Genomic DNA, 27,446 nt, shown 5'->3' on the forward strand with positions numbered 1-27,446 from the left:
TAATTCAGGGAGTCGCACGACGTTACGACCTGCAGACCAAACTTGGACCTGTTTCTGTATGGCACACAGGCTAAGCTAAGAATGTTTTTCTACATTTTTAAATGGTTGAAAACAAATCAAAAGAATGCATTTGTGACAAGTAAAATTGATATGGCATAGGGGTGCTTGGGTGGCTCAGTTGGCTAAGCATCCAGCTCTTGATTTCGGCTCAGGTCATGATTTTACCGTTCGTGAGTTTGAGCCTCGTTGGGCTCTGCACTGTCAGTGCAGAGCCTGCTTGGGATTCTCTCTCTCTCTCTCTCTCTCTCTCTCTCTCTCTCTCCCTCCCTCCCTCCCTCCCTCCCTCCCTCTCCCTTTCTCTCTGTTCCTCCCCAACTTGTGCTCTCTCTCTCTCTCTCTCTCTCCCTCAAAATAAATAAATAAACTTAAAAAATGATATGGCATTCAAATTTTTCATTTCTAGAAATAAGTTTTTACTGGAACACACATAAAAGTTGTGTCACTGGATTCAATGCCTTATGAATAACGATGCTTCTAATAATAGAAATGGACGTTTATTGAGCATCACTTACTGTGCTAAGCATTTTACATGTATCAACTAATCTAATCCTTACAACAATCCTGGGAGTTGGCCTTTTTACCCCTCATTTGACTAATGAGGAAACTGAGGCCCATGGAGTTAAGTAATTTACACAAGACTGCACTGAACAGAGTGGAACTAGAATTTCTATTATTGATATCATTTTGCAACGTATGCACCTAAGACCACATTAGATTTTTTTAATTGCTAATTGATTCATATTAACTATCAACTAAATTCCTTAAATCTTATATAAATGGACTACCAGGAAGGCCCTACTTTGCATCTTGCACAGTAAAGTTTTGGAGCCCAGTCCAGGACCTTGTTTTTGTCTCTGTGAACCTGCATATAACCTTACTTAGTCTGTTATAATTTGTAGCCCACAGTGCTCTTCAAGACAACTCCCTCATTCTGCTTTTCTCCCTGATTCAGTTAGCTGGCTCTCTTCTTGTGGTGACTGACTTCACAGTTGACATCTTCAACTACAGCATCATATACTACGTATTTTCAGCTTAGCTCTACGTGGGTAAACTGCTTACTTTATTTTGCTTTCCTTTTCTGTTTGCATGCAGAAAGCTGGTTCCCAGGGTGGAGGGCAGTGGGTATATTTCCACAAGTTGATGGAGGTCATCTACTCCATTTTTCCTTCCCACTGGAAGGATCAAAAGCATTTACCAACTTGTCATATGCTTGATGTAACAGTCAGTGCTGTTTATGTTCCTTTCAATATGTTTTTTCACCAGGGATATGCTTGAAAATGATACTGTGCACCAGACTTGTCAACTTGGTTTCTGCCTTCCTACTTAAGAAAAATATATATGTTTCGTGTATTAGCTGTAAAACAAAATGCCCCTTCTTACACTCTTTGTAGGCTTAAATTGAATAATTCAAAAATCGAGAAACTATTGGGGGCGCATTTCAGCTATTTTATTCAACTTTGAATTCAAACATAGATGGACAGGTATAGCAGAAAGATCGAGTGGGAGTGTAGGCAGAAGACCTGGTTTCTGCTATTAGTTTTCTCACTGTTTGGCAGTATGAATCTCCAGAAATCATTTCCCTTCTCTGCTATGTAAAATCTGTAAAATGAGATAACTGGAATCAAATGAGGTGAGACCCTTCCCTAACTCAAAAACTACCTTGAATTCAATATATTGTTTTAGTAATATAACTCAGATTCTTCCAAAATATTGAAACAGCTTTGTGTGGGTGCTTGGTAAATCTCTACTCAAGCTTCATTAAAACAACAACAACAACAACAACAACAAAACAAAACAGAACAACAACAACAAAAAACCCAAAACGTTCTGGTGCTTTGTGTATGAGAAACATTGTCTATTAGAATTTAGAGGACAAAACATTCTGAGCGTTACTTTAGTGCTGGTTCTGACAAAAATAGCAATCACAGTTGGATCATTTTAGATTTTTTTTTTTTATAGCCTAAGGCTTGTGCGGCTGGCTGTAGGCAAATCAGACACTTTGAGTTTTTGGTATTGAGAAGGGAGTCAGAGGCCCCAGCCCTGTGCTTGTGCTCCACAATATATCCCCTGGAGGACAAACCCCAAGGAATGTTGGGAGCCTCTTGAAATTCATTCACACACCTGCACAATCAACCACCAACTTATTAAAAAACAAGTTTTCTGCGAAAACCCTCATTTGCTTTCTGTGTCTGAAAAAAAAAAATCACATGAAAAACATCTGGGAAGCATCTTCAAATCTATTTGCAAATATATTTATGGGATTAAAAAAACACAGGCTATATTGTTTCATTTCTTTAATGCAATGCAGATTTTGAAATGACTTTGTTACAGCCTACTGCTATAAATGAAGATATTAGTGAAGATAAAATTTATTTACATGAATTTTTAAAATACCACCTTCCTGGGTTTTTGTTTTGTTTTGTTTTGTTTTGTTTTGTTTTGTTTTGTTTTTTGGTGGGGGGACTTGGTTTTTATTGTTTGTTTATTTATGCTCAGAATATACTTTACATAGGGGAGAATTTACTGTTTTTATTTTTATTGTTTTGAGAATTTACTGCTTTCAAGTGTTTTTGATTTTTGTTTCTTTCCATTTAGTCAATGGGTACATTTATCTGTTTAAAAGCATACATATTTTCGGGGCACCTGGGTGGCTCAGTTGGTTAAGCGTCTGAATTCAGCTCAGGTCATGATCTCACGGTTTGTGGGTTCAAGCCCCACGTTGGGCTCTGTGCTGACACCTAGAGCCTGGAGCCTACTTTGGATTCTGTCTCTCTCTCTCTCTCTCTGCTCCTCTCTTGTTCATGCTCTCTCTCTCAAAAATAAATAAGCATTAAAAAATTAAAAAATAAAAACATACATATTTTAATATAATAATTCATGCTAATTTCTCTCAATAATTTATTTGTAAGATAATCCAATAAATGCCAACAATATACAACATTGCAGAAGTGAAGACATTTGTGTTTATTTGGCCCTGTGATTTCTGGAACAAACTCTTTTTGGAGAGATGAAGTGAGCCACTTAACAATACTGAGAATAGTTAATTTCAGTAGTTGACCTAAATATCTTCATTATATTTTTCTCAAAATATATATCACATTATAAAAAGATGGACAAATAAATTATTGTTATAATTGAACATAAATTCAGTAGGAACACATATAGTATATTACATTAAATGAAGAGATTAATATTAAATAAACAGATCAGAACTATTCAACTATCCAATGTACTGGGAATTCAGAAGGAGACCAATGGGGAACCTAGGCATATCAGAGTAAATTAAGACACACCAATAATTATATATAATAAATATATGTGTGAGACATATCTAATTACTACATCACTTTCCTACCCCCCATTCTTCCCTAAGGGAAATATCCATACATCCTTCAAGCCCTAAGATGCTGGAGGCAAAAGACTCATTTGTAATCTTCCAGATCTTTGGATTTTACCAATCTGAGTTTCAAGCTTTCCAGTTTCTCCTCTCTTGTTGTCTAGAGTATCTCTGTACTCAGACTCACTCTGCATTTCTGGCCTGAAGTACTAATATGAAAGACTTTTTGCCTTAACACCTAATATTTTATTTCTTTACTTTTTTTTGGAATATTAAGTCAACCAACGTTTATGCATAGAGTCATTTCAACAAGTGTTTAATGAGAGATTCGCATTTCGGAAGTACGCTTCTAGGCACTGAGTAATTCAGTGGTGAATAAAAGCAACCAAATATCTCTGCCCTGATAGAGCTTACAGATCATACACAAATGTATGATTTCAGGTAGTTCTTTGACTACAGTAAAAGAAATAGAGAGTTGAAAGAAGGAATTGGTGTAGATAATACCTCTACAATGAGGTGGTATTTGAGTGATGTGAGGAATGACATAAGTAAATACTTGCGAGAATGTGTCCTGGACAGAAGACATAGCAAGGGCAACAGCTCTGAGGTATGAAAGAGCTTGAAATATCAAAGGAACAGCCAAAGAAGACGAGTGTTTCTGGAGCAGAGCAAACTAGAGAGGGAGTAGTAGAGGATGTCAGAGAGCTAACAAAGTATGGGATAATGTAGGGCATCATAGACCACTTAAGAAATTTAGATTTGGGATGCCTTGGTGGTTCAGTCAGTCAGTTAAGGGTCTGACTCTTGATTTTGGCTCAGATCATGATCTCACGGTAGTGAGATCGGAGCCCTGCATCTGGCTCAGTGCTGGGCATGGAGCCTGCTTAAGATTCTCTCTCTCTCTCTCTCTCTCTCTCTCTCTCTCTCTCTCCCTCTCTCCCTCTGTCCCTCCGCTGCTTGTAAGCACACGCATGCACCCTCTCAAAAAAATTAGATTTGATGCTAAAGATAAAGGGAAGCCATTGAAGAGTTTTGAAACAGGGAGTGACAATGTACAGATTATCTACTCAGCACAAGATACAGATTTATATGTGGTTATACTTTTTAAAGTTTGATTAAAGTGTATTTGACATGCAGTAAGCTGCTCATATTTTAAGTTGTATGATTTGAAACATTTTGAAAAATGTATATAGCCATGAAAGCATCATCACAATCACTAAAGTGAGCACATTTGCTACCTTCAAAAGATTTGTCATTCTTCCCTTCCACTCTTCCCCCTCACCCTGTCCCCAAGCAAACACACATCTGCTGTCACTATAGCACTAGAGAATAGTTTGTATCCAGAATTTTACATAAATGCAATGATACAATATGTATGTGTTATTGTCTGAGTTTTTCAGTTTGCATAATTACTCTATTTTGAGATTCATTTTATGAATTTTTTATGTTTTATGTTTATCAGTAGCATACCTTTTTATTAATGAGTAGTATTCCATTATATGGATATACCATAATTTGTTCACATCTATTGATGGATATTTTAAAGATAACCGCTCTATTCAGATATAATACCATGAAGTTCACACTGTGAAGTGTATGCTGAAGTACTGAAGTATTTTTATCCTAGCATATTCACAAAATTATGTAAATATAACCACAATCTAATTCAGAACATTTTCACCACCCTAAAAAGCAACCCCATATCCATTAGAAGTTACTCCTCATTGCTTCTTTCCCCGGCCCCTGGCAACCACCTGTCTACTTTATATCTCTATGGACTGTCCTATTCCCTTTTATACATGGGCTCATGTAATATGTGACTTTTGTGTTTGGACTTTGATGTAGCATAATGTTTTCAAGGTTCATCCAGTTGTAGCATCAGTTTATTCCTTTTTATGGCTGAATACTATTCCATTGCATAGATTTACCCTGTTTTGTGTATCCATTCATTGGCTGAGGACATTGGATTGTTTCCACTTTTTGGATCTTGTGAATAATGGTGCAATGGACGTTCGTGTCCAGGTTTTTGTGTGCACACATGTTATGAATACTCTGAGGTATGTATTTGAACTAGAATTGCTAGGTCACATGGCAGCTCTATGTTTAACATTTTGAGGACTGCCAAAATGTCTTCCACAGCAGCTGCACCATTTTACATTCTCATAAGCAAGGTTTGAGGGTTCCAGATTCTCCACATTCTCATTAAATTTGTTATTTTCTGCTTTTTTTGAAAAAATATAGCCATCCTAGTGGATGTAAAGTGGTATTTCATTGTGCTTTTGATTTCCATTTCCCCAGTGACTAATGATGTTCAGCAACTTTTCATGTGCATAGTTTTTAAGTTTATTTATTTATTTTGAGAGAGAGAGAGAATGTGCATGTGTACAAGCAGGACAGGGTAAGAAAGAGAGGGAGAGAGAATCCCAAGCAGCCTCTGTGCTGTCAGCACAGAGCCCGACTCGGGGCTTGATCTCAGTGAGATCATGACCTGAGTCAAAATTGAGAGTTGGATGCTTAAATGACTTAAATGACTTCTGCACCCCTCATGTACATATTGACTATTTGTGTATATTTTTAGAGAAACATCTTCACAAATTCTCCATTTTTTAAATGTTTACTTATTTGAGAGAGAGAGAGAGAGAGAGAGAGAGAGCGAGCGAGCACAGGGGAGGGGCAGAGAGCGGGAGACACAGAATCTGAAGCAGGCTCCAGGCTCTGAGCTGTCAGCACAGAGTCTGATCCGGGGCTCAAACCCACCAACCATGAGATCATGACCTGAGCCGAAGATGGATGCTTAACCAACTGGGCCACCCAGGCACACCCAGATTCTCCATTTTTAATTCAGTTATTTGTTTTTTTTTTTTTATTGTTGTAATAATTCTTTTTTATATTCTGACTGCAAGTCTTATCAGATGTATGATTTACAGATATTTCTTCCATTTAGTGAGTTGTGGTTTTACTTTCTTAATGGCATCCATTGAAGCCCAAGTTTTTAAAATTTTGATAAGGTTTAATTAATATATTTTTTTCTTTTGTCACTTATGCTTTAGGTTTGGTTTTGTTGAAATTTAATATATCTATTTTTTTCTTCCATTGCTTATGTCTGATAGCACATGTAAGAATGCTTTTCCTAATTCAGATCCACAAAGATTTACTTCCATATTTTCTTCTAAGAATTGTCTAGCTTTAGCTGCTATGTTTAGGTCTGTGATCCAGCCTGAGTTAATTTTTCTGTGATGTGAGATAAGGGTCCATTTTTATTCTTTTACATGTGGATATCCAGTTCCCCAGTGCTATTGCTTGATAAAACTGTGTTTTCTCCATTGAATTATCTCAGTACCATTGCTGAAAATCAATTGACCAAAATTAATATTTTTTCAGTATATGAAGTTTATTGTCAAATTGGTTTCCATACAACACCCAGTGCTCATCCCAAAAGGTGCCCTCCTCAATACCCATCACCCACTCTCCCCTCCCTCCCACCCGCCATCAACCCTCAGTTTGTTCTCAGTTTTTAACAGTCTCTTATTCTTTGGCTCTCTTCCACTCTAACCTCTTTTTTTTTCCTTCCCCTCCCCCATGGGTTTCTGTTAAGTTTCTCAGGATCCACCTAAGAGTGAAAACATATGGTATCTGTCTTTCTCTGTATGGCTTATTTCACTTAGCATCACACTCTCCAGTTCCATCCATGTTGCTACAAAGGGCCATATTTCATTCTTTCTCATTGCCACATAGTACTCCGTTGTGTATATAAACCACAATTTTTTTATCCATTCATCGGTTGATGGACATTTAGGATCTTTCCATAATTTGGCTATTATTGAGAGTGCTGCTGTCAACATTGGGGTACAAGTGCCCCTATGCATCAGTACTCCTGTATCCCTTGGGTAAATTTCCTAGCAGTGCTATTGCTGGGTCATAGGGTAGGTCTATTTTTAATTTTTTGTGGAACCTCCACATTGTTTTCCAGAGTGGCTGCACCAATTTGCATTCCCACCAACAGTGCAAGAGGGTTCCCGTTTCTTCACATCCTCGCCAGCATCTAGAGTCTCCTGATTTGTTCATTTTGGCCACTCTGATTGGCGTGAGGTGATATCTCAGTGTGGTTTTGATTTGTATTTCCCTGATGAGGAGCAACGTTGAGCATCTTTTCATGTGCCTGTTGGCCATCCGGATGCCTTCTTTAGAGAAGTGTCTATTCATGTTTTCTGCCCATTTCTTCACTGGGTTATTTGTTTTTCGGGTGTGGAGTTTGGTGAGCTCTTTATAGATTTTGGATACTTTGCCCGATATGTCATTTGCAAATATCTTTTCCCATTCCGTTGGTTGCCTTTTAGTTTTGTTGGTTGTTTCCTTTGCTGTGCAGAAGTTTTTTATCTTCATAAGGTCCCAGTAGTTCATTTTTGCTTTTAATTCCCTTGCCGTTGGGGATGTGTCAAGTAAGAAATTGCTACAGCTGAGGTCAGAGAGGTCTTTTCCTGCTTTCTCCTCTAGGGTTTTGATGGTTTCCTGTCTCACATTCAGGTCCTTTATCCATTTTGAGTTTGTTTTTGTGAACGGTGTGAGAAAGTGGTCTAGTTTCAATCTTCTGCATGTTGCTGTCCAGTTCTCCCAGCACCATTTGTTAAAGAAACTGTCTTTTTTCCATTGGATATTCTTTCCTGCTTTGTCAAAGATGAGTTGGCCATACGTTTGTGGGTCTAGTTCTGGGGTTTCTATTCTATTCCATTGGTCTGTGTGTCTATTTTTGTGCCACTACCATGCTGTTTTGATGATTACAGCTTTGTAGTAGAGGCTAAAGTCTGGGATTGTGATGCCTCCTGCTTTGGTCTTCTTCTTCAAAATTACTTTGGCTATTTCGAGCCTTTTGTGATTCCATATGAATTTTAGGATTGCTTGTTCTAGTTTTGAGAAGAATGCTGGTGCAATTTTGATTGGGATTGCATTGAATGTGTAGATAGCTTTGGGTAGTATTGACATTTTGACAATATTTATTCTTCCAATCCATGAGCATGGAATGTTTTTCCATTTCTTTAAATCTTATTCAATTACCTTCATAAGCTTTCTATAGTTTTCAGCATACAGATCTTTTACATCTTTGGTTAGATTTATTCCTAGGTATTTTATGCTTCTTGGTGCAGTTGTGAATGGGATCAGTTTCTTTATTTGTCTTTCTGTTGCTTCATTATTAGTGTATAAGAATGCAACTGATTTCTGTACATTGATTTTGTATCCTGCAACTTTGGTAAATTCATGTATCAGTTTTAGCAGACTTCTGGTGGAGTCTATGGGGTTTTCCATGTATAATGTCATGTCATCTGCAAAAAGTGAAAGCTTGACTTCATCTTTGCCAATTTTGATGCCTTTGATTTCCTTTTGTTGTCTGATTGCTGATGCTAGAACTTCCCACACTTTGTTAAACAACAGCAGTGAGAGTGACATCCCTGTCGTGTTCCTGATCTCAGGGAAAAAGCTCTCAGTTTTTCCCCATTGAGGATGATGTTAGCTGTGGGCTTTTCATAAATGGCTTTGATGATCTTTAAGTATGTTCCTTCTATCCCGACTTTCTCGAGGGTTTTTATTAAGAATGGTTGCTGAATTTTGTCAAAGGCCTTTTCTGCATCGATTGACAGGATCATATGGTTCTTTTCTTTTCTTTTATTAATGTGATGTATCACATTGATTGATTTGCGAATGTTGAACCAGCCCTGCATCCCAGGAATGAATCCCACTTGATCATGGTGAATAATTCTTTTTATATGCCGTTGAATTCGATTTGCTAGTATCTTATTGAGAATTTTTGCATCCATATTCATCAGGGATATTGGCCCGTAGTTCTCTTTTTTTTCTGGGTCTCTGTCTGGTTTAGGAATCAAAGTAATACTGGCTTCATAAAATGAGTCTGGAAGTTTTCCTTCCCTTTCTATTTTTTGGAATAGCTTGAGAAGGATAGGTATTATCTCTGCTTTAAACGTCTGGTAGAACTCCCCTGGGAAGCCATCTGGTCCTGGACTCTCCTGTTGGGAGATTTTTGATGACTGATTCAATTTCTTCGCTGGTTATGGGTCTGTTCAAGCTTTCTATTTCCTCCTGATTGAGTTTTGGAAGCGTGTGGGTGTTTAGGAATTTGTCCATTTATTCCAGGTTGTCCAGTTTGTTGGCATATAATTTTTCATAGTATTCCCTGATAATTGCTTATATTTCTGAGGGATTGGTTGTAATAATTCCATTTTCATTCATGATTTTATCTATTTGGGTCCTCTCCCTTTTCTTTTTGAGAAGCCTGGCTGGAGGTTTGTCAATTTTGTTTATTTTTTCAAAAAACCAACTCTTGGTTTCGTTGATCTGCTCTACAGTTTTTTTTAGATTCTAGATTGTTTATTTCTGCTCTGATCTTTATTATTTCTCTTCTTCTGCTGGCTTTAGGCTGTCTTTGCTGTTCTGCTTCTATTTCCTTTAGGTATGCTGTTAGGTTTTGTATTTGGGATTTTTCTTGTTTCTTGAGATAGGCCCGGATTGCAATGTATTTTCCTCTCAGGACTGCCTGTGCTGCATCCCAAAGCGTTTGGATTGTTGTATTTTCATCTTCATTTGTTTCCATATATTTTTTCATTTCTTCTCTAATTGCCTGGTTGACCCATTCATTCTTTAATAGGATGTTCTTTAACCTCCATGCTTTTGGAGGTTTTCCAGACTTTTTCCTGTGGTTGATTTCAAGCTTCATAGCATTGTGGTCTGAAAGTATGCATGGTATGACTTCAATTCTTGTATACTTATGAAGGGCTGTTTTGTGACCCAGTATGTGATCTATCTTGGAGAATGTTCCATGTGCACTCGAGAAGAAAGTATATTCTGTTGCTTTGGGATGCAGAGTTCTAAATATTTGTCAAGTCCATCTGATCCAATGTATCATTCAGGGCCCTTGTTTCTGTATTGACCTTATGTCTAGATGATCTATCCATTTCTGTAAGTGGAGTGTTAAAGTCCCCTGCAATTACCACATTCTTATCAATAAGGTTGCTTATGTTTGTGAGTAATTGTTTTATATATTTGGGGGCTCCCATATTCAGCACATAGACATTTATAATTGTTAGCTCTTCCTGATGGATAGACCCTGTGATTATTATATGATGCCCGTCTTCATCTCTTGTTACAGCCTTTAATTTAAAGTCTAGTTTGTCTGATATAAGTATAGCTACTCCAGCTTTCTTTTGACTTCCAGTGGCATGATAAATAGTTCTCCATCCCCTCACTCTCAATCTGAAGGTGTCCTCAGGTCTAAAATGAGTCTCTTGTAGACAGCAAATAGATGGGTCTTGTTTTTTTATCCATTCTGATACCCTATGTCTTTTGGTTGGAGCATTTAGTCCATTTACATTCAATGTTATTATAGAAAGATATGGGTTTAGAGTCATTGTGATGTCTGTAGGTTTCATGCTTGTAGCGATGTCTCTGGTACTTTGTCTCACAGGATCCCCCTTAGGATCTGTTGTAGGGCTGGTTTAGTGGTGACGAATTCCTTCAGTTTTTGTTTGTTTGGGAAGACCTTTATCTCTCCTTCTATTCTAAATGACAGACTTGCTGGATAAAGGATTCTTGGCTGCATATTTTTTCTGTTCATCACATTGAAGATCTCCTGCCATTCCTTTCTGGCCTGCCAAGTTTCAGTAGAGATATCGGTCACGAGTCTTATAGGTCTCCCTTTGTATGTTAGAGCACGTTTATCTCTAGCTGCTTTCAGAATTTTCTCTTTATCCTTGTATTTTGCCAGTTTCACTATGATATGTCGTGCAGAAGATCGATTCAAGTTACGTCTGAAGGGAGTTCTCTGTGCCTCTTGGATTTCAATGCCTTTTTCCTTCCCCAGTTCAGGGAAGTTCTCAGCTATGATTTCTTCAAGTACACCTTCAGCACCTTTCCCTCTCTCTTCCTCCTCTGGAGTACCAATTATGCGTATATTATTTCTCTTTAGTGCATCACTGAGTTCTCTAATTTTCCCCTCATACTCCTAGATTTTTTTTATCTTTTTCTCAGTAGCTTCTTCTTTTTGCATAATTTTATCTTCTAGTTCACCTATTCTCTCCTCTGCCTCTTCAATGCGAGCTGTTGTTTTCTCCATTTCATTTTGCCACTCACTGATAGCATTTTTTAGCTCCTCCTGGATGTTCCTTAGTCCCTTGATCTCTGTAGCAAGAGATTCTCTGCTGTCCTCTATACTGTTTTCAAGCCCAGTGATTAATTTTATGACTATTATTCTAAATTCACTTTCTGTTATATTATTTAAATCCTTTTTGATCAGCTCATTAGCTGTTGTTATTTCCTGGAGATTCTTCTGAGGGGAATTCTTCCGCTTGGTCATTTTGGATAGTCCCTGGCGTGGTGAGGACCTGCAGGGCACTTCCCCTGTGCTGTGGTGTATAACTGGAGTTGGTGGCCGGGGCCACAGTCAGACCTGAATGCTGCCCCCAGCCCACCGCTGGGGCCACAGTCAGACTGGTGTGTGCCTTCTTTTCTCCTCTCCTAGGGGCGGGATTCACCGTGGGGTGGCGTGGCCTGTCTGGGCTACTTGCACCCTGCCAGGCTTGTGGTGCTGGGGATCTGGTGTATTAGCTGGGGTGGATCGGCAGGGTGCACAGGGGCAGGAGGGGCAGGCTCAGCTCGCTTTTCCTTCAGAGATCCGCTTTGGGAGGGGCCCTGCGGCACCAGGAGGGAGTCAGACCCCCGGCCGGAGGGATGGATCCGCAGAAGCCCAGTGTTGGGTGTTTGTGCGGTGCAAGCAAGTTCCCTGGCAGGAACCAGTTCCCTTTGGGGTTTTGTCTGGGGGATGGGCGAGGGAGATGGCGCTGGCGAGTGCCTTTGTTCCCCGCCAAGCTGAGCTCTGTCGTCCGGGGCTCAACAACTCTCCCTCCCATTGTCCTCCAGCCCTTCCGTTCTCTGAGCAGAGCTGTTAGCTTATAACCTTCCAGATGTCAAGTCCCACTCGCTGTCGGAACACACTCCGTCAGGCCCCTCCGCTTTTGCAAGCCGGACTCGGGGGCTCTGCTTGGCCGGTGGGCCGCCCCTCCGCCCGGGCTCCCTCCCGCCAGTCCGTGGAGCGCGCACCGCCTCGCCGCCCTTCCTACCCTCTTCCGTGGGCCTCTCGTCCGCGTTTGGCTGCGGAGACTCCGTTCTGCTAATCCTCTGGCGGTTTTCTGGGTTATTTAGGCAGGTGTAGGTGGAATCTAAGTGATCAGCAGGACGCCGGGTGAGCCCAGCGTCCTCCTACGCCGCCATCTTCCCAGGATCCGCCCTGACCAAAATTATAAAGGTCAGTTTCTGTCCTTGCAATTCTGTTCTTCTGATCTATATTTCTATAATTATGCCAGTATCACTCTATTTCAATAACAGCAGCTTTGTAGTAAGTTTTTATTTGTAGTAAGTTTTGAAATCAGGAAACACAAGTCCTCCAACTTTGTTCTATTTTAAGAGTATTTTGCCTATTCTAGATTTCTTGCGTTTCCATATGAACTTTAGGATTAAGGAAAAAAAGGAACATTTTTTGATTTTGATAGGGGTTGTGTTGAATCTATGTATAAGTTTTGAGAGTATTGCCATTTATTAAGTTGTTCAACCCATGAACATGGGATGTCTTTATATATTTAGGTCTTCTTTAATTTCTTTCAATTATGTTTTGTACTTTTCAGTGTACACATCTTGAAAATCTTTCATTAGACTTATTCCTAACATTAAAAAATTTATTACTGTAATTGAAATTTTTTCTTAATTTTATTTTCAGAGTTTTCATTGTCCGTAATAGAAATACAGCTGTTTTTTTGTTGTCAGTTTCTTTCATGCTCCCATGCTGAATTTGTTTATCGTTTCTAATAGGTTTTTTTTTTTTTGTGGATTCCTTAAAATTTTCTACATATGAGATCATATTATCAGCAGATGGTGATAGTTTATTTGTTCCTTTCCAGTCCTTCTATTTTCTTTTTCCTGCCTAATTTCCCTGGCTAGAGACTTTAGTACAGTGTTGAATAAAAGTGATAAGAACAGACATCCTTTGTCTTTTTCCTGATGTTAGTGGAAAAGAATCAAATTTTTCATCATTAAGTATAATGTTAGCTATGGAAATTTTATAGATGACCTTTATAGGTCAGATTGGTCCTTTCTAAACTTATTTTTGAGTGTTTGCAACATGAAGCGGTGTTAGATTTTGCCAAATGCCTTTTTTTGTGTCTATTGAAATGTCATTTGGGGACTTTATTCTGTTAATATGCTGTATTTCATTGATGAGTTTTCACATGTCAAAATACTGTGCATTCCATAGCTAAATCTTACATGGTCATGGTGTATAATCATGTCCAAATGATGCTGGATAAGTTTGAAAATATTTTAAGAAATTTGCTTCTTTATCAATAAGAATTAATGGTCTGTAGTTTTATTTTCTTGTGAATCTTTGTCTGGTTTTGGAATCAGAATAATACTGGCCTCACTGAATGAGTTGGGCTGTATTTCTTTCTCATATTTTTGGTAGAAGATGGTAAAAGATTGGTGTTAATATCTCTTAAAGGTTTGGTAGAATTCATCAGTGAAGCCATCTGTGCTTTATTTCTTCTTTGGTTTTTGATGACTAACTCAATCTCTTTTCTTTTTTATAACTCTATTCACATTCTCTATTTCTATGTAATCAGTATCAATAGTTCGAATATGCTTTTGAGTCCTTTTAGTATTTATTTTCATTTCAGTTATTGTACTTATTAACTCCAGAATTTCTATTTAGCTTTTCTTTGAAATCTACTTCTGTACTCTGTTTTTGAGTGCATCAGTCAAGTGTCAACCAGAATTTGGAACCAGTAGAATCTATCTATATGTATCTATATCTATGTGTCTGTCTGTCTGTCTATCTATCTTTCTATCTATCTGAAGAAATTTATTAGAGGGGCACCTGGGTGTCTCAGTCGGTTAAGTGTCCTACTTCAGCCCAGGCCAAGATCTCGCAGTTCGTGAGTTCCAGCCCTGCGTCGGGCTCTGTGCTGGTATGGAGCCTGGATCCTGCTTCAGATTCTGTTATCTCCCTCTTCTCTCTACCCCTTTCCCGCTAACGCTCTGTCTCTCTCCCTCTCAAAAATAAATAAACATTAAGCAAATTTTAAAAATTAAAAAAAAATTTATTAGAAGAAATTGGCTCCCTTGATTTTGGGGGCTGGCTAGTACCTCTGAAATCCATGAAGCAGGCAATCAGGAAGGGCAGTTTGCAGTTGTGGGGCATGAGTTGACAGTTCTATTCACAGGCAGATTTTCTTCAAGAAACCATGAGTTCTGCTCTTAAGGCCTTTTAATTAATTGAATTACACCCATCTAGATTATCTGAATTAACCTCCCTTCCTTAAAGCCAATTGATTATGGACTTTGATAATGTTTACAAAAAATACATTTAGGGTGTCCTTGTCTGTTCAGGCTGCTATAACACATTTGTTATTTTTAAAATGCTAATCCGATTATTACCTAAAATCCACTTGGTTAGGGTATATTGTATAGTTTGTATATTGTTTGTTTTAAAATTGTTAAGACTTTTTGAATTTTTGTTCATGGAGGGCATTGGTCTGCAGGTTTTTTTCATGTAATATCTTTGCCTGGTTTCTGTATCAATCCTCCAATTTTTCTGTGGCCAGTGCAACCTCAATGAAAATCTTAGTAGTCTTCTAAAAAAATACATGCACAAGCTAATTCTAAAATTTACATGGAAATAAAAAAGCCTAGAATATTCATTGGAACTTTTAAATATAGTACTTTTTAGGTTATCTGTTTTTGTATGAGCTCAGGTTGCTTATGTTTTCAAGGTATTTATCATTTCATTTAAATTGTTGAATCTATTCACAAAGTTGTTCATAACATTCAACTATTATCTATTTAAATCCATAGAACCTTTAGCGATGCCACCTCCATCATTCCTAATATCTATTTTTCTCCAGATTTGTTTGGCTAGAGGTTTATCAATTATACTGATCTCTTAAAAGAACCTTTGTTTCACTGATTTTTTTTCACATTATTTTTTGTTTTCTGTTTTATTTATTTCTGTTTCAGTGTTATTATTTTTTTGATTCTGTTTAGTTTGGATTTAATTTGCTCTTTGTCTTAGTTTCTAAATGTAGAAGCTTAGGCCATTGCATTGAGACCATTTTTTTCTAACATAAGAATTTTAATACTGTAAATTTACCTCTTAAAATTGCCAAAGCTGCATCCCCCAAATTTTGATAAGATTGTGTTTTCATTCTCATTCAGTTCAAAATACTTTCTAATTTCCTTTCATTACTTTCTTGATCCATATGCTCCTTAGAAGTATATTATTTAATATTCAATTAATTGGGAATTTCCTAGACATTTTTCTGATATTGTTTCCTGATTAAATCCATAGTGGTCAGAGGACATGCTGTGTATGACTTGAATCATTTTATGTTTATTCAGACTCATTTTATGACCTCATATACCGTTCTATCTTAGTGTTTTGTGTGCACTTGAAAAGACAGTGTTCTGCTGTTTTGGGTTGACTATTACATGAATGTCAAATAAATCTGGTAGTTTGATTATTATTGTTCAAGTTGATGCATTTTATTGATTTTCTGTTCCTTTTATCAATTATTGAAAGAAGGATATTGATATATCTGATGATAATTAGGGATTTGTGTATTTCCCCTTGCAGGTTTGTTCATTTCTTACATTGTGGATTGAAGGTCTATTATTTGGGTTGCCCCAATATTTACATTTCTATGTTCCTTTAGTGAATTGTGCCTTGGAAAATTGGAAGTTTATAAACTGGAAAGTTTAGGGGCGCCTGGGTGGCTCAGTCGGTTAAGCGTCCGACTTCAGCTCAGGTCACGATCTCACGGTCCGTGAGTTCGAGCCCCGCGTCGGGCTCTGGGCTGATGATGGCCCAGAGCCTGGAGCCTGCTTCCGATTCTGTGTCTCCCTCTCTCTCTGACCCTCCCCCGTTCATGCTCTGCCTCTCTCTGTCTCAAAAATAAATAAACGTTGAAAAAAAAAATTAAAAAAAAAAAGCGACTTGGGGCGCCTGGGTGGCGCAGTCGGTTAAGCGTCCGACTTCAGCCAGGTCACGATCTCGCGGTCCGTGAGTTCGAGCCCCGCATCGGGCTCTGGGCTGACGGCTCAGAGCCTGGAGCCTGTTTCCGATTCTGTGTCTCCCTCTCTCTCTGACCCTCCCCCGTTCATGCTCTGCCTCTCTCTGTCTCAAAAATAAATAAACGTAAAAAAAAAAAAATTTTTAAACTGGAAAGTTTATAATTTCCCTCATTTTGCCTGGTGATCTTTTTGCCTCTGAAATCTATATCTGATATTAATGTAGGTATTCTAGCTTTCTTTTGGTTAATGTTTCTTCTTTGCATAAATTTAGATATTTATTATTCTAATATCTTTCAGGCTGCTGGTAGTTTTCATTTACTACAGTAGCCATAACAAAGTACCACAAACTGGGCGGCTGAAACAACAGAAATTTATTGTCTCACTGTTCTGGAGGCTGTAATTATGAGATCAAGGTGTTAGCAGAGTTGGATCCTCCCAAGAACTGTGTGAGAGTGGTTTTTCCATGCCTCTCGACAAAATTCTCGTGATTTTCTGGCAATCTTTGGCATTCGTGGCTTGTGAAAGCATCATTTCCGTCTCTGCCTTCCTATTCACATGATGTTCTCTCTATGTGTACAGCTCTGTCCAAATTTCCCCTTTTTATCAAGATACCAGTCAAATTGATTAAGACCCATCCTAATAATTTCATCTTAGCAGATTGTATCTGTAGTGACTCTATTTCCAAATAAGGTCACGTTCTGAGATAATGGTGGTTAAGACTTCAACATATGAATTATGGGGGAACACAGTTCAACCTGTAACATTGGTTTCTCCCTCTGTAGTGTCTAATATGTTATATATACCATGCAGTGTAGTTTTCATTTCAGACCTATAATTTACAGTACTAAAAGTTTAATTTGGGTGTTTTTTATATGTATCATGTGCCAACTTAACATGTTCGATCTTTTCTGTTGTTTGTTTAACATGTAGAATATAGTCGTAATAGCTGTTTTAATGTTCTTGTGTACTCATTTGATCACATGTGCCATTTTCTGGTCTGTTTCTGTTGAAATTATTTTCTGTTCGTTATTAGTCTTATTCTCCTGATTTCTTGCATTTTTGGTAATTTTTTATTTGATGCCAGGCAACGTTGGATTGTTTTCTGGCGTTGTGTTTCAGTGTTGGATTTTTTCTCTTAAAGTTATTCTCAGACTTAAATCTAAGACGCTTTTAATTTATTTGGGAACAGTTTGATATTTTTGAGACTTGTTTTGAAGCTTCATTAGACAGGACCAGACTAGCTATTAATGTAGGACTAGTTTTTGTTCAGTACACAGGCCCTGTGAGAACCCTACCTGATGCCATGTGAAGTACAAGGTTTTCCATTCTGGGTTCCAGGAACATGAAAGGTTTCCTGTGCTGGTCGAGCTCCAGGAATTGTTCCTCCTCTGTGCATGTGATTCTTTCCCCAGCCTCAGTTGGTTGCCTCACATTCAAGCACTGATGAGGGCTCGGCTGGGGAGCTGAGGGGAAAATTGCCGTAGTGGTCTCTTTGTGCTGGTCTCTCCTCTCTTGTCTTCTGCCCTTGGAACTCTAGCTGCATTTGCCTCCTTAGACTCCCAGCTCTGTCTGCTTTACTTAGGGAGGCCGCTGGCTTCTGCTGGAGTTCTGCTGCTGTGATTCAGCCGAAAATCTCCTTCCAGGCGGTAAACTAGGACAGTAATAAGGCTTCACTTTGTTGTTTTGTGTCTTGCTGTATCTCAACGCCAATATGTGAAAACCATTGTTTCGTATACAGTTTCATGTTTTAGTTGTTTCTGCCAGGAGGATGCCTCTGTTCCCTGTTACTCCACCCCAGTTATATGTTTCCTAAGAGATTGTTTTATTATTGAACTTTTTATGATGAAAATATTATTTTCTTATAAAATTTTCTAGCAAAACAGACATGTATACAAAAAATGAGCCTTTCCACCATTCTGCCCACCCTGTATTCTCCCCAAACTCAACGGCATTCATGTTCTTCAGAATAAACTGTCTGTAGTTAGTATGTTCACTTCCAGATAATTTTATATTCATTTAAAAATATATACATGCATACATCATATATATGTGTAGCCTTATCCATATATGCAGACATTATATATATACAAATATTTTGACAAAAAAATGAGATAGTACGTATTATTTTCTAAATTGGATTTCTGGCTCTGTAACTTTCATTTTTTTGGTATATGCTATACAGATCCATCTAATTATTGTAATTGTCTGCATACAACTCTATAGTATGCATGCACCTTTTTTTAAGTTTATTTATTTATTTTGAGACAGAAAGAAGGGCAGAGAGAGAGAAGAGAGAGAATGCCAAGGGGCTTGAACTCACAAACTATGACATCATGACTTGAGCCGAAATCAAGAATCCGACATTGACCTGACTGAGCCACCCAGGGGCCCCCTGGATGCACCATTTTTTAAATTTAGTTATTCCTTTAATGACATACATATGGATTTTCACCTAATTTTCACTATCACAAATGTTATAATGCACATTTTTGAGCCATACGTCTTTCTATATGTGTTATCATTTGTATAGAAAAGACTCCTAAAAATGTAATGTACTTTTTAAGGTTTCGTAGGAATTGCCAAAATATCCTACAAAGTAGTTGTACTTTGTACATTCCTAACCAACTGCGTAGGAGCATTTCCTAGTCCCACATCTTTTTTTTTTTTTTTTTTTGTCAATGTGAGCAAAACCAAAAATTGTTCCTTTGTTTTAATTTGTACTCACTATATGAATAGTGGCATTGAATACCTGTTCTCATTCATTTGTAGTTATGAATTGATGAATTGCCTCTTCCTATCCACTGCCTTTTTCGGTTGGGTTATTTTCTTTTTCTTTTTGACTTATCTGAGAATTTTATATTTTTATTTCTCTATTATACACATTGTGATTATTTGCTCTCAGGCTCTTGTTTATGTTTTGACTTTGTACCAGACACTGTGTCATCAGCTGCAGGGAAAAGCACTAAAATGGTTAACTGGAGTTGAGAAAAATGAAAAGCAGCCTCTGACACTGAGGAGCGAGGCCTGGGTATTGCTATGAGGCGGCCTTTCTGTCACAGCTAGACTTTGGCGTTCCTTTTTTTGGTAATATTTTAATGTTTTTTATTTTATTTTTGAGAGAGAGAGAGAGATAGGGCATGAGTGGGGGAGGAGCAGAGAGAGAGGGAGACACAGAATCCGAAGCAGGCTCCAGGCCCCAAGCTGCCAGTTCAGAGCCCGACTCGAGGCTCGAACACGCGAACCATGAGATCATGACCTGAGCCAAAGTTGGACGCTTTCATGGAACACCCATGAACATCAACATCAAACGAGGCCCTTCTGTGACCATGGTGGATCAAGGCCCCCCCCTCCAAAAAACCAAAACCAACCAACCAAACAAAGACCACTCTAAAACCCTGACTGCACCTAGAGAAAAGATGACCACTATGAACGTTCCCCCGAAATGAGTGCACTTTACCCTCTGCTGGCTCATATGAGTGACTGCTGTTTGTTTAGCAGTTACAGTTTTACCTTTGCCCTAGACGGGCCTCCCAATAGAGAAGATTTATCAGGGTGCCCGGTCACCCTATTACCCCCACTTCCTGACAGCAGCCAATTCCCACCAAATCACTGCTTTCTTAAAACTTCCCCCAAAGCACCTTCTATAAGCCCAAATCCCGTAACAGTCTGTTGTCTTCTTACCCAGACGTGCCACAGCGCCCCACGGTGTGTCCTCTGTGGCTGCAGTGAGAAAGCAACCCAGCTGGTTCCCCTGTGCTGTGTTCCTGTTGGTCTTTGGCTAAAGGGCTCTGAAAGGATAATTACGAAAAGGTTGTGGCCCATAGTCAAAGTGCTTTATTTTTTAATAGAAAAGGTCATTTCCTGCCATATGATAATTTAACCTCTCAGAGATACCATCTATGTACGTCAGGGCAAATAGCATCCGGGAGCCCGTGTACTATGGTTGAAAAAGCACTGTGATTTTGACACGAGGAGATCTGAATTGGCAACATACAAGCAGAATGGTTTGGGGGAAATTGGTTGCTCTGTCTGAGCTCTGATTTCCTCATCTGCACATGGAGATAATAAGTCTTATCTTACAAGGTTACATGTCCTGTAAATATGAAGGACTTTTAAACACATTTAATGTTAGAGCTGGAAGGGAACTGACTGAATGCACATCCCCTTCCAGCACTTCAGTATTTTCATGGAGCACAAAAAACACAGAAAAGAATTGGCTTATCTTAGATCAGAAAGTGACTTTGAGGGTTGACTGGAGTTTAGACTCTAGGTCTTATGACTTCTAGTCTAGCATCCTTTCTTTTTTTTTAAGTTTTATTTTTGAAAGAAGGGGGAGGGGCAGAGAGAGGGAAAGAGACGTCCCGAGCAGGCTCTGCGATGGCAACAGAGAGCCTGATGTGGGGCTCAAACTCATGACGTTTCACTCATGTGAAAGCATGACCTGAACCAAAGTCCTACACTTAACTGTCTGAGCCACCCAGGCACCGCTAGCATCCTTTCTGTTGTAAGAACTGTTTTCTTCTTTTTTATTATTTCTTAGCGTGCTTCTCCATAACAAAAATCAATCTATCTAATGATTTCTGAGATGACACTCTCTTTGAGATTAACTCCTCTGAACCCCCAAACAGTTTTCAATGTTAAAGGCTTCAGGGTATTTATGAGATTATGTTTGAGCCACAAAAGTGTATTTAAAAAATAACTGCCAGTCGTTTCACCTCTGCGTGATTCTTTTGGAATTACTCCCCCACTCTTTCAAAAAAAAAAATACATTGACTCTCTTTGTCTAACCAAGATTCAGGGTCTTACTTGACGGTGGTTTCACTTGCTTATAATTGGGTGCTATACAACTGTGTTTGACCTGCTTCGCAATACAGGGCTTAAAAAAGAAAAAAAAAAGTAATCTTGGAACCTGGGGAAAGCATTCTCTTCACTGATTACAAATTGCTATCTATTTGCTGGTCAGCTCTTTGTTCTGGTTACTGATTCTTTCTAACATGCTTGACTGCCCAAATCACAAAACAGGGGGATAAAAAGATCTTTTGGAATCTGTATTTGGTATGTTGCAAGCTCAGTAACCATATGGAACACCAAAGCCCAGGGCCTTAAGCATGAACCAGCATTTTGCTGTTCTGCTTTCCCCCTTAGCATTTTGAGTATGTGTCTTTTTAATTGCTGCTGAAATGGAGCCTCTATTGTAGGTAGAGATTGCAGTGTGTGGGTGTGTGGGAATTTGGGGGGAACCTCTTAGACATTGCCTACGAATTGATTACATAAACATATTTATTACTCTGCTTCTATCATATTAGAATGAGTGTACCCCAAGGGATTTAGATTATGGGAAGTGACTTCAAAGCAGATGAAAAATGAGACAAATGATCAAATGAGCCTTCTTATTCACTCCCTCACTCACTTTTCACACATTTTGGAGACCTATTTTGTGCTGGTCCCTGTTTTCAACCTGGGAATGCAGAGTTAATGAGACATGAGTTTGCCCCCAGGGAGCAGCTTTGTAGGTGAGGCATTTTCTATGCAGGGCATATTTGCAGACTGAGCTTCCTCAGTTGTGCACCTCTTGGCCATCCATTGATAAGTCCTCACGGAATGCAAGCCAACTTGAATATTAATGTGGGTGCATTTTTAGGAAGACATACCTGCTTTCCAGATTCATATGTGACATCCCTGAATCAAATATAAATGATAGATTTATCTGGCCACTGATGGAAGCACAGGCATAAGTAACAGAGAGAATTCTTAAAAAGTTCCATAACTGATTCCATATTGACTCCCCCACAACTCTGGCAAGCTATATGGCCAAAATACCAGAAAACGTAGGCTCCCGTGAGAGGAAAAATTTCACAAAACCAAATAAGTTTACTGATAAGGAAATTGAACTTCCAGTGGTGAAATGATGTCTTCAGGATCACAAGCTACTAAATGCTAGAAATGCAAACAACTCATTTAATCCTCCCATTTAGCTACTATTTTTATTCATTTTTTACAACTGAGGAAACCGAGGTCCAGAAAAGCTACGTTACTTGCCCAGGGCCGCAGGGCTAATAAGCGTCAGAGGCAGGATTTGACCCTGGAGTTTTGAGTTGAGAGTCTATGCTTTTCCCCCTGCACTATTCTGCCTCTCCAGAAGAGCTGCCGTCACAGTCTCCCGAGTTTTCTTGTCTCAACCTTTCCTCATTTATGTCCACTTGTTTTCCATTATACCGTGGCACTAAATATACATATGCACAAATACAAACATACATATGCAACATAAAACATTACAATTTTTTTTCAATGTTTACTTATTTTTGAGAGACGGAGAGACTGAGTGTGAGCAGAGAAGGGGCATAGAGAGAGGGAGACACAGAATCTGAAGCAGGCTCCAGGCTCTGCAGTGTCAGCACAGAGCCCAATGCAGGGCTTGAACCCACGAACTGCGAGATCATGACCTGAGCCGAAGTCGGACGTGTTAAGCGACCGAATCACCCAGGCGCCCCGCAACGTAAGACATTTTAAATACAGGAATGTATGTCCCCACGTCTCTGTCTCTGTCTCTGTCTTCTTTGCTTCTCATTGCGTCTGCAGAATCATGATTGATAAATGACTCAGCTCAGAGAGCAAAGGGACTGATTCTGTTTTATCATCAGCCAGGAAAAAGAAGCTTCCTTTAGGCTTTCACAGCATAAGGCAAGATGAACGGGGTGCTAATTAGCTCTAGCCCTATCAGCCTGCTGTCCTTTGTTAGGGGCCAAGAAGGAAAGAGGTTAGATTGTGCATAACAATATGGTACACTGGCCTGATTACAAGGCTCCAAGAGGGCTTTTGCAGCAGGAGCATATGGACAGTTTGCAATATTTACAGGGGGAAATGTATGCTGATTGGCACAGAGATTACGAATGCTTTCATGTTGGAAGCCTCTTCAGTTTTTTTCCCTTAAGTATTGTTGCTCACCATCCCCTTAGATATAATTATTTTAAATTTAAAGAAAATATTTTATTCAATTATAACCCGAACTATGGTTTTTCGAGAGGAAATTATGAACACATACCGCTAGAAAAATAATTTCATGGCAAGAACATTGGTCTTAGAGGTCAGAAATCATGAGATCATGAGGCTGCATCCTATTTCTGCCCTGTGAATTAACTACCCCTTCTTCATACCTGGAGAAAATCAACCCATCAGGCACCCTGACTTCCCTTTAAGTTAAAGTGACTTTGACTTAGAAGTAATGCTCTCGAAACTCAAATTGGGTCGCAATAATGCCTGTAATCTCAACTGTTTCTCTATAGCCAGCTCATTTTTCTACCCTCTGAGACCTCATTTGAATACCTTCTCTCTTCGTACACTTTTTATAACACCCCCATCTCCATACTCCCAGTCCTATAGCTCACTGAGAACATAAAAGCCACGGAGAGGAGCCTGCTCCACCTTTGTGCTGCTAACTCTCTACACCTCATGTTCGTATACCCCCTCTCTTCCCTTACAACCAAGGCAGCATCCCTGTTCCTATCACAGGGCCATCCTTCCACGATTGCGCTGAATCCCATTCTCACCTAACCTAACCAAGTGTTTTGCTTGTTCGCTTACACCTTCTTTCCCTTGCAACATCAGTTTATCCTTGTCTGTTGGATTATTTCTGTTAGCATACACATATACTATAATACTCCTTCACACTACATATCTCTCCACATATAATCCAACTTCTCTGCTCTTGTCACTGCAAAGTCATGCAAGAGCTGTCAATACTCATTGTTCCTTCTTCCCAACATTTCCATTCTTGTTCCCCCACTCCAGACTTCAGTCTCTCCACCCCACTGATCTTGCTTTTCTCAAGGACTCCAGCCATCCGCGTCCCTAATTTAATGATCAGCCATCAGTCAGTCCTTGCTTACATAATTGGACACTCCATCTTTGTTTGAACAACTTCTTCCCTTTTGTAACTTCATATTTAGCCTGAGTTTTCTTCTGCCTCACTGACTTCTCTTTCTTTTGCTCGTTTCCTGGCTCCTACTTTATTCAACCCCGGAGCCTGGGTCCCGGGTTTTCTATTCATTGTCTACACTCTTTAGATCCCACCCCATCTCTGCTTTCCAGGATTTTTTTTTCCCTATCCGTGTACTATTTTTAATTCCTTTCATATATAGCAGTTATCAAGATCAGCAATCGTTTGTGAAGGAATGAACTGGTGGATAAGACTGGAAAGGCAGTTTTGGACCAGATTTTATAGGCCTTATATAGTCAGCTTTATGGACTCTATGGTGTGGTCAGCAATGTGCCAAAGGTCATTTTGTCAGCAGGTTCAATTTATGAAAACAGGAACAGAATATGAGAAACAAAGTATGTGAGTTACAAAGTTATGCGGCAGAGCATTATAATGTCTTGGTTAAAGGTGAACAGGACCTGAATTAGGTATTTTGTGAGAGTGGAACTATGTAATAAAGTAATGGACAGAGAAAGACAGTAAAGAAAACTTGACAAGAGTTGGTGAATGATTACATAAAAATGGAGAAGTGTACCTATTCGTGATTCTTAATCCATATGACTTGGTAATGAACACATTTCTCTCCAGAGACTGACTGACTCCAAGATTGGAGCTAAATTTACTCTTATGGCTACACTTCAATTGACATGATATATTGGTCTGAATTCTTTTATGACATCGGCTCTACAACAATTATTGTATTCAGACTCACTGTTCTGTTTTGATCTTTCTACTGTAGCTAAAGATTCACTTTGTGCCTTTTCTTTGTTGTTGGCCAAAGGCTATTGCAAAGACAATGAAATTATGACCTAGTTCTGTGGGCAGAAAGAGGAAAGTCTAGAGGGAAAACTGATTTGGGCCAACAGATGTAGTTTCTGACATGTTAGGTTTAAGGTGATGTCAAGATATCCTGGTGGAAATGGCAGTTACAAAGCTGGAGCTCGAGCTTAGGACAGTCTGGACAGTCATTCGTCAGAGTGTAATGGCCCTGAGACATAGCTAGGAGCAGTGTTCTAAGGACTGAGGCTGGGGATTACATTTCACAACCAGCAGAGGAAATTAAGCCAATCAAGAGACAGATGCGATGAAGGCAGAACGTTAGGGGAAAATACAAATGGAGAATGAATAGCCAAGAAGACATTTTGGAAAGCAGGGAGGGAGGGGTTAACTATGCTGAATGCTGGCTAGAGCTATCAAAGAAAATAAAGACTGAGGATTTTGCAGTGATAAGGTTGACCCTGAAAAGTACATTTTCAATAAAACGGTAGGGGTGGAAGTCTTATTGAAGAAGAGATGAGTCAATAATAAGGGAAAGGATTCAAAAAAGAAAGAAGACAAATAGCTGTAGGGAGTGGTATTTTCTGCAGAAAACGTGTTTTTTTTTATTTTTCAAGAGAGAAAGTGTGCATGCAAGCAGAGGCAGGGGTAGATGGAGAGGGAGACAGAAAGAGAATCTTAAGCAGGCTCTACACCCACGGGGCTGGTTCTTACGTCACTGAGACCATGACCTGAGCCAAAATCAAGAATTGGACACTTAACCAGCTAAGCCACCCAGGCATCCCCAGGTGAAAGAATTTTTTTAATGTTTATGTATTTTTGAGAGAGAGAGAGAGAGCGAGAGAGAGGGAGAGAGATTGCATGTAAGCAGGGGAGGAGCAAGGAGAGAGGGAGACAGAGGATCCAAAGTGGGCTCTGTGCTGACAGCAGTGACCCCAATGAGAGGCTCGAACTCTGGAACCTCAAGATCGTGACTCGAGCTGAAGTCAGACACTTATACTTAACTGACTGAGCCACCCAGGCACCCCCCAGGTGAAAGCAGTTTTAAAATAGCTTTATTAGGTTATTGTTTTATTTTGTGGGAATGTGATACACACTTATTGTAAAAATAAAAATTCAAAAAAATGCAAATTAGAAAGTAAAAAAAAATATATATGAAAAGCAACAATACGGAAAAATAACCACCATTATTGTTTTGATATACATACGTGCAAATAATTATCTATGCATATATCTCCGATTTTTGAAAGTTCTGTATACCTCATCTGTATTCACTCTAGTCCATGGTTCAGGTGTACGGATCTTCATTTGTTTTTTCTGTCTCAGGGTGATCAAGAGAAGTAGCATTTGCCTGCAGGGGACCACCCCGAGGTCATGGGTGTGTTCTAAACTTCAGGCTGTAACCAGGACTCAGATCATTTATAGCAGTTCTTCCAGTGTGAATGTTGAGTCATAGTCACGTACTCAGAGTAGACCCAGCCTTTCACTGGTCCCCTTCCCCAAAGCTGCCGCATCAGAAGTGGGGGCCGTACGTACTGGCTTATTTCCTCCTAAGATCTAGGCAGAGAAGGTGGTGTCTTCATCTATTGATGATTTAGCTACTTTATCATGCTTAGGGAGACAGGTTTAATAAATCAAAACATTCTTCTGGCAGGTTCCTCTTGACCATGTACAGTGCAATATTTTGATTCATGGTATTACAATGGGCCAAATCGTTGTTCTCTGAACACTTGCCATTGACTGTGTGAGCCTGAAGGAGAAGAAATGCATCTGCAGAAGGAGAAGCTCCTGTACAGGCTGCAAACCATATCAGTGTTTTATTCTAATTCTTGAGGTTAGATAATCACAAGGAGCACTTTAAGGAATATTTTTATATATGTATGTGCATATATTATTATACATGTAGAATCATACTGTATATTATTTGATAATCTTATTTTCCTTTCATGATATCTCCACATCAATAAATATAGATTTACATTATAACTCTTAGTAGCAATATAGTGTTCCATAATTCATTTCATAAACCTTTTATCGGTGGCTACTTATGGATGTTTCCAGGATTTTACCAACACAAGTAACGCTGGGGGAAATTTCCTTGTGCATACATAGTTTTCCCCTTGTGCAATTAGTTTCTTGGGATGAATTCCTAGAATTGAGATTTTTGAGGTCAGAAGA

The sequence above is a fragment of the Prionailurus viverrinus genome, chromosome X (genome assembly GCF_022837055.1).
Source record: "Prionailurus viverrinus isolate Anna chromosome X, UM_Priviv_1.0, whole genome shotgun sequence".
Taxonomy (NCBI): Eukaryota; Metazoa; Chordata; class Mammalia; order Carnivora; family Felidae; genus Prionailurus; species Prionailurus viverrinus.